The sequence below is a fragment of the Pteropus alecto genome, unplaced genomic scaffold (genome assembly GCF_000325575.1).
Source record: "Pteropus alecto unplaced genomic scaffold, ASM32557v1 scaffold166, whole genome shotgun sequence".
Lineage (NCBI taxonomy): Eukaryota > Metazoa > Chordata > Mammalia > Chiroptera > Pteropodidae > Pteropus > Pteropus alecto.
The window spans coordinates 4,119,486-4,128,702 of NW_006439757.1; the positions used below are offsets into that span (position 1 = coordinate 4,119,486).

Sequence of the window (9,217 nt, forward strand, 5' to 3'; positions counted from 1 at the left end):
ATCTCTGAATTTTTAAAATAAAACTCTGCTTTTTGATATGAATTATGCATTGCCTACAAGGTTTCATTTGATATGTGATGCATTTGTTCCTTCTGGACATTTTCATAAGACTCTATCCAAATGAAAGATTGTGTTCTTTTCAAAGAAGAAGCTGAATAACAAATAATCCACTAAACATTTCATAAGTGAGAGAATTTAAGCATAAAGTATATATGTCATGAAGAATCACATACTGTATTTGGAACTTGGAGCATTTATTATCTAAGACTCAAATATTTTTATTCGATTTGTGTACATGCAGCTAATCATCAGAAATACGTGTAATACATTTAATCAGTAAGAGATCTCTTACAGTTTTATGTCAGTAGCAAATGATTATGAAGGAAATCAATAAGGATGGTGACTAAAGCTTTTTATTAATCACATGTTTGTAAATATTATATTTAAATATTATTCATTAACATATAAATTATTTAGAATTTCTAATAATTCTGAAACTGAGTAGGATGAAATTTACATATATTGCAATTATACTTTAAATTCATATTATGTAGTTAAAATTTCTCTGAAAAATTTTTTCCCATTTATTTCTTTTCTCGTCCTGTTTGCCCTGCCCTCAGAAACCATTAATGTATATATTAGGTGAAAGCAAACCTTTAATTAAATTAATGAAAGCATATGTGTTTTTAACTCATCTGTTCTAAATATTCACGTTCATCACTTGTCTCAGTAATTGTGAAAATCTTTCTTACTTACAAAATTTGGAACATTGCTGAAACCATTCGGATAGGCCTCAGACCTGATAAATAGCTATTTAATTTAGAAACACGCAGGGGAGCTAATCAAATGAATGGTAATGTATAATGTTTGTTAATAGATTTAAATACATGTTATATAGAAAAGAGCTTCAGAGCTATACACTTACAATGGACAAGATCCTCCCTTCTCAGCTATATGCTGGAGGCTCAAGCTCCACGAGAGAGATCTAATTTCCGTCTCTAAAAGATTGACTACCATCTTTCAATAAGGAACATGACTCCACCAAAAGAGTACCAAGGATTGGCCTTAATGTTAGTATTCAAAGCTGTACAGTGCTGTGCAAGGCCAGAAATGACTGACCAGATGGAGACCCTGAGTGTAAAGGACCAGAATATGACTGGAAACAAGCCAGAATCAGCTTGTTTCTTTGTCTCCTTAAAAAAGTGTTCAGTGATACTGATCAGCTGCAATGGAGAGTTCCTATCCAGACTAAATACTTAAAGCTCTAACAATACCAAAACACTGAAATAGTGGGAATTTGAGATCATTGTCTACATTCACCGTACAAAATATACTATAGTCAACTGACTTATTTGTTGTGTTAAAATTTTTAATAAATATGAATGAAAGTTTTTCAGAAATATTTTCATAAATATCTAATTTGTTTAATTTTGGCATAACATATTAGTTGAATTTTTATATATTTTTTAAAAACTGTTTCTCTCTGATTTCTTGGAGATTGTCTTAAAGTCTAACATCAAAAAGTTATTGTGATTGTTCATCTCTATCTCTGCAAAGATATAATTTACATTTTCTGTATATTCTAAGATTCATATGCATGTGTATATGTATGTATATGTGACATGTGTTTGTGTACCTAAAAGAAAATTCCTGTTGTCAAAAAAAAAAAAAAATCAAAGATCCCAAAGAAAAGGACATTGAAGAAGTACCATCATGTAAAAGTTGAGTTTGAAGTATTGAAATCAAACAAATTTGGCTGAATTCCAGCTCTGTTTTTTGCTGATAATGTGTCCTGAGGAAGTCTCTTTGCCTCAATTTCACTTGACTCTTGTGGAAACTGGGAATAATAACAGGTACCTCCAGGGCTAATGTGAGGAATCGGTTATTTAATGTGAATAAAACTGTCTTGTGTTGCAGCTCCCTTTCCTCTTCAATCTTTCCTAAAGATTTTTTTTCATATAATTCTTACATCTTCCCATTTCTATGAAGTGAGAATTCTGCACTCAACAATAGCTCAGATAGATACCATAAATGAGTGAAAGAGCCTGGAAGGAAGCATTCAAAACTGTCTTTCATAATTGTCTCTCAAAGAGCCATTATAAGACCAGGATGTGTGCGTGTGTGGGCGGGGAGGAAGAGGCAGGGGTTTAGCACATTGGTGGGTTTGTATTGTGTCTTCTATATTGCTTGATTTTGTTCTAACAACAAGCATATATTCCTATGCTATTGAAGAAAGTTAAATAAAAATGTTTAGGGCAAAAATAAATTTGACTTAATAATTACTTAAGCTAGCCTTTGGACAACTTATACAAGGAATAAAGTCACTAACAGAAAAATATTTCTTATAATATTTTTTCAAATTATGTTTCATTTTTCTAGTTTTATATACATATAATTACGAATATAACTGAAGCATTTGTGCAGTCTTATTCAGTTATTAAAATGGTTGCAATATTTGCTGAAGTAGTTTTCAGTTCTGTTACCATTATTGCCTGCATATGGTTTTATGATTTGTTCATTGACTAGAATGATACATCTAGGGAAGGTCATCATTCAAGAAACAATGAAATGGCAAAAGGGAAGAACAATGAGGCAAACACTTGAAATGCCATTGGAACTATCAGATACTAGTCAGTTCTTGAGATAAAAAAGAATGGCCAGGAGTCGTACTACCAGGAGAGCGGGACCTTTTACTCTTAGATTCTAGATAATGTGTTACAACAACAACAACAATGACAACAACAACTTCATTAAATGTTCTTGTCTCTTTCCTGAGAAAAGCATGAAACCAGACAGAAATTATATTTTAAATCTTCTAATATACCATCAAAGGGAGCATGCTTCCAAAGACCGTGCCAATAAAGAACTTAGAGACAATTTTAAAAATTACACTAATGCTACGGCCATGCCACCCTGAATGTGCCTGATCTCATCTGATCTCGGAAGGTAAGCAGGCTCGGGCCTGGTTAGTACTTAGCCGGGAGACCACCTTGGAATATCAGGCACTGTAGGTGTTTAATTGATTAATTAATTAATAAACAAACGAACAAATAAATAAATAACACTAATGCTTCTTGAGTACCGTTATGTGCTGCATAATGGTGCTTCGGTTAATGATGAACTATGCATACGATGTTGGTCCCATAAGATTATAATGGAGCTGAAAAATTCTTATTGCCTAATGACATTATAGCCATCCTAACTTCATAGGGCAATGCATCACTTATGTTTGTGGAGATACTGGTGTAAACAAATCTACTGCATTGCCAGTCATATAAGCATAGCATATACAATTACATCCAGTACATAACACTTGGTAATAATAATAACTGACTATGTTACTGAAATTTGTTAATTTGTTAATTTACTATACTATACTTTTTATTGTTTTAGAGCATATTCTTAAAAAAAAATGTTTTCTGTAGAACAGTATGGCTTGTTACGCCGGTAGCAGCCTTATACATCGTGTTTACCATGCCTCTTGACTGCTTCATTTTCTCTTGTGCTTTGGTTTAATCTCATGTTGTTTTGTATAGAAACATGCTATACAGCCTTGTAGTCTAGAAGCAATAGGCTATACCATACAACCATCTAGGTTTATGTAAGAGCCCTCTATGACGTTCCCACAATGACAAAATTGACTAATGATGCATTTCTCAGAATGGTTCTGTCATTAAGTGGTCCATGATTGCACTTCCTTCCTATATGTCAGCATTAAATGCATTACACAGCTTACTTTTAAAAACACCCTCAGTCTACAGCCATGCCACCCTGAACAAGCCCGATATCATCTGATCTCTGAAGCTAAGCTGGGTCGGGCCTGGTTAGTATTTGGATGGGAGACCACCTAGGAAGACCAGCTCCTCTAGGTGTAAAAAAATAAAAATAAGGGATTGTAAGCTGACAAGGTCCTTGCAATCTGTGAGGTTAACCAAGGGTTGCCTCATCGAAAAAATTTTTTTAAATAAATAAATAAAATAAATAAAAAATAAAAATAAAAATACCCTCAGCTATACTACAAGGCTGGTACTTCTATTATACATTATTCATAATGGAGGAAAATATAGGTTGGAGAATTTTAGACACTTGTCTAAGGTTATAAGACGGATAAGTGGCAAAGCCAGAATAAGAACCTAGGACTGTCTGGTGCAAAGCCTGTAGTGATATATATATTTTGGGGTACAAGTTTAGTAAAAATAATTTTAAAAAATAACAATTGGTCTTGATAATGTTTTAAGTCCTAAAACTATATATAGCAAATCATCCTCCTGAAACCACTAAGCTATTAAAAATATATTTAAAAAATAGAACGTAGATTCTAGAAGAGACTTTACAACTAGGAAATCGAATTAGATTCCAAAATATTGCATTATTTAATTTTTACTTTCTAATTGTTTAAATTATAATTAGTAGGTAAATATTTTAACATATGTTGCAACTGTTCTGTATTTTTAACATCTATTTTTAATATCTTTGTACATCAGTAAATATTCTGCTTTTTTTATTTTGGGGTAAACTCAAATTGACAGCTGTCTACCTTACTTGACTATCATCATTCTTTTTAAAAATTGAATTTGTGAAAAATATGATACCCTTGAAAAATTAGGTATAAAGTTATTATATTGTTTCATGACTATTATATGTATTACCATTGCTTTACTGACTGTAGAGATGTTATAATGTACTGACTTATTAAGCTACTAGAAAACAATTGCTTCTTTCCACATTATAAATTTAGTCTAGTATTATATTTAAATTAAGAACTAGCATACTTCTTAGTCCTGACATTTAAATGCAAGAGAAAAACTATTTTAAAGAATATGTCCTATGTTAAACTAGTTTTGTTTTTGTTTAATTAATAAATACTAATAAGTAAAGGTGGTTTGAGAGAAAACAAAGAATTTAAAAGATACAGAAATCCAAGGGTCTACTTTGGGTTATCAAAAAAAAAAAAAGATTGGTAATTCCTTTATGGTTCTTTGAAACTGAATATTTTTATCATATTTCTAATTAAAGCCTTCAACTGAAATGTGAGCACAGAGGATGGGTAAAAAGAAAAGTCAAGCCTAAGGCAGTTTTGGGATCACATTATTAGTAGCTGTTAGGATATAAGTCACATGATTTATATACTAACTTTATTATTGATGTCACAACATATATATACACATATCTGTGTGTGTGCGTATACATATATACAAAAAAATATTTTTCTTATAAAAGGTCATATGAAGTATGCAGATAATGATTTTATGTCATATCAACTAACTAATGTATAAAAAAATGAGGCAAAAAAAGTTGGAGAGAATTGAGCAATAGTCATCAGGAAAAATTGAAATTCAAATAGTAGCGATAACAGGTAAAAAATACTGATTTCTGAGGATCAGAGACTGGTATCAAAACTGAGGTCGCCTAGTCCAAAGTTCAAACCTGGTGAAAGCTATTATTAGGGTACACAGGATTTGGGAACTAGAGAAGGAAAGGAAGCAGTGATTGCTGAGGCAAATTCTTAGGAAAAGTACTCATAGCTAACCCTTGATAAAACAGCACTGAGCTCACCTGGGTAGAGGTGACTTAAAGCATTAGGGACAGAAGACAGACACAACCAGGAGACAGACTAGAAGGTGGGGTGAACAGAAGTGGGTTAATGGGTGGAAGGAGAAAAATTACTTGTAGTTGCAGTGAGCTTTCTGTGGTGGATGAAATGTGAGTTGATGCTTGCAGGGTCTTTTTAGGAGAGAGACAGTTAAAAAGGAACATATCTGGCAGATGCAGGGGATGGACAGCGTGAGGAAAGTGTGCTGCACTTTCTATATGTGTATAACGGCGATAATTTAGCCGGGCTTAGCATAGCGTGGATGCCAAGGAATAATGATGTTAAATACATGGTTTGTAACTAAATTGTTCTAGAATTCTTTCTACAAACACGTTTTTAAGTGTATCATTAATAAGTGTATAATTTAATGGAGCGCTATGCTCGACATCAGGGCAAACTAATTTAGGGATGGTATCGAATCAGTGGTTTTGCCATTTTACTCAAATTACATAAGGCAGCCAAAATTGGGTGCTTATATTTCCTCTCTGAATTGTCACTTTAGCAAAGCGTAGAATTAGACATTACTTAGTGTCATGGCTTGAATCATTTATTATAACTTTTCCTCACATTTTAAAATTTGTTTATACTGCCTTATCTCTTCTTAAAGATCTGGAGACCGTGAAGAGACTGTAGACATTTATCAATTTCAGATCATTGATTTTACATAGAAGGAAAGTGGATTTAGAAAAAAGAGTGTGAGTAAACTACCCCAAATAACAGAGCTAATTAATAAAAGATGTAACAAAACAACAAACAGGTCTCTAGAGTTTCAGTCTAGCACTTCCTGATGGATATTAGGAGAAAATAAGAGAATTATGAATAAGCCTATGATTCTTGGGTTTAGACAAGCTTTGGACAAATACAAGTTTAAGAACAAGAATGTGAAGCAGGGAATAGACTGTGAGTGCGAGACTGTGATGTAGAACTTGCTTACTCCATGGAGCTTCCAGATCTAATGACGTTCCATAATTATTTATCTTTTGAAACAAGTGACTAAAATGGGGACCTGGTAGACAATTAGTTTTCTGAGAAGGGTTATTAATGGCCTTGATGGCCACTTCAATCCCAAGGGCCAATGCCCAGCTCATGAGAATAGCTTGCGTGCATCTTGAAACTAGGAGAATTGATGAGCTGGAAGGACTGGTGTCTTCACTGATTTCTTTGAAACTAACTTCAAAGTGTGTACCTCAGTCTTCAATTTGAGCCATGTGGGTTGGTAGGGAGGTTTTACTTTCTATAAATTGTTTCCTCTTTTTAAATATCCCAGGTACCATTAGAAAACCATCTACATTTCTTCTCACACTGATATTCATCTGAAATAAATCTCACATTTCTTCATTTATTATTCACATTTTTTACGCCTATTTAGGCTCTTGATTACCAAGAAAGTTAATTCACATAAAGAGATTTGTGCATTAGAAAAGAAAAAAAATGTATTTTATATCTACTTAAAGCATTATATAATACTAATAAGAGATTCTGTTTTTCATAATTATAAAGCATGGAAAATGGTATAGTCTTACCTATTAACCATATTTCTGATAATTGACTTTTCTTAGTTTATATTTTCCTTAACAATGAATTCCTAATCAGCCTATTCTAAGTCACCCTGCTGTAGTATATCTCTTCTCACCCAATCACTCACATGTTATTTCTCAGCTGAGCCAGTGGCTTCTCCTGGCACAGCTTCAATATAGACTCATCGGTACTAACTGGTGCCTAACTTAGTACCATTACACTAGACAGATCTCAGCAAAAGGGTGTTATGCCTTCAAATTCATTCTTTTGCTTAAATTGAATTTTCCTTTTAACAAATAAATGGGATAGTTTTGTGGCAAAACTTTTCCACTTTCTGCCACAGAAAGTTTAAAGATAAAATATTATTTAATAGGTGCTGTTTTAGGACAGTCGGTAACTGATACAAAGCGGCAATACTAACATGCTATATATGCTCTCATTTCATTATGAGTTCGGTATTTTTGTATATTATATTTGACATGGGTTCAAATATGATACATATTTAGGTAGTATAATTATACAAAGTAAAGTATAGAGATAATTCTTTAAGAGTATTTGAAAAGGTTGCTTCTATAAAAATTATTTGTCAGGAAGTTATATCTGTTTTAAGCAGTAGCATGAAACATGGTAGGTGGTGATCCCCAAAATGATTTATTTCTTTGGCAGAAGAAATTATCGTCACAGTCTACTTCTTTGAAAAGATTATGCCACCTTTTTAATAAACTTATGTGACTGAAAAAAAAGAAGGTATTGTGTAGCTATATTTTGATTAGCTCACCACAAGGCACTAATCTATTAAAGTAAAAGCTGCATTTGTGTAAGTGGTTTGATAAATTGCCAGTGGCAGGTACAGTCGTAAAGTCCTGCTATACTATAAAGGAATCAAGAGATTTAACCCCCTAGCATCATTTATAGAAGCTTAACTTCTGCCTATATCACCCCAAAACAAAAACAAAAAGAAAAAAGAAAAAAAATCTAGAAAGGACTTGAAAACAAATAAAGAGACCTTAATTTCCTATTTGTACGTGTTAAAAGGGTAATAAACATAAGAGTCAAAGACAGGACTTTGGTGTAGAATATGCCTGTGCCTTTATTCTAGAGGATAGTTATCATCCAGATAATGGGGTGATCTCTCTTTTTACACTTGTGACTATCAGAAAGATAGCAGTGATTTTTTTAAAACCACACATGATTTCTTGTCAGTGTGCCAAGAGCTCAGTAACGAGATGTCTGGCTGAGGTTAACAGCTAGTTTACAGTCTCTGGGAGGATATTTCACGCAAGTTTTACAACCATAGACATTTTCTATAACCTCATCTGCTTGAAATACTATCAAAGACCAACTATCAGAAAGTGCAATTCATTTCAATCTGCCTACCATGTGTTTGATACTGCTAATGCGGAGGAAAACATACAAGCATAAAGGAAAGACAAAATAAGAGAGCAACTAGAGGGAGAGAGAAAAGTGGGGTGAGGCCCAGGATTTGGAATTCTCAAACTGTGAGGGAAAAGAAAGGTAGAATATTAAGTTATATATATTGCAGGAGTAAAACTGGACCTAAGAGTCAAGTGTTTTATCACTGCTGTTCATACATTAATGGAGTCTTCACTGAACTTTGAAATTTATGTAGGATTGCCTCAAAACCCCAAAAAATTTTTTGTCAAATGACAAGAGAAATCCAAACCTCTCCAAATTGTCCACTTATTCCTGGGGCTTAAGTTCTGATACCTATTAATGTCTCACTTTTATTCTATATTTTCTAAAACTGGAGGGAGGAATGGAGGGAGGCAGAGAGGGAGAAAGGAAAGAAGGCACGCAGGCAGGCAGGCAGGCAGGCAGGCAAGGAGTCTAAGAACACTAGGGAATGATGAGAGAAGAGCTGTTATGTATAATTCAGGAAAGAACATTTATATTGTGATATGTGGTCAGCAATCTGAAGGAAATACCAAAGTGAATTGTACGTCCATTGGGGGAAGAACATTACAGTCAAAAGAGAAGGCAGTGAAAGTCTCTAAGGCACACATCAACTATTCTTGTGCTCCACTATTGGTGTGTTAGAGAATTACATGTGGCATGGGAGATTAAAAAAAAGAAAAGGATATTGGA

At 33.5% G+C, this 9,217-nt stretch overlaps 1 pseudogene; it reads left to right on the forward strand.

Annotated features, from left to right (window-relative positions):
• The first annotated feature begins 2,895 nt into the window (after positions 1-2,895).
• LOC112484001 lies at positions 2,896-3,014 on the forward strand (annotated as a pseudogene).
• The last annotated feature ends 6,203 nt before the right edge of the window (positions 3,015-9,217 follow it).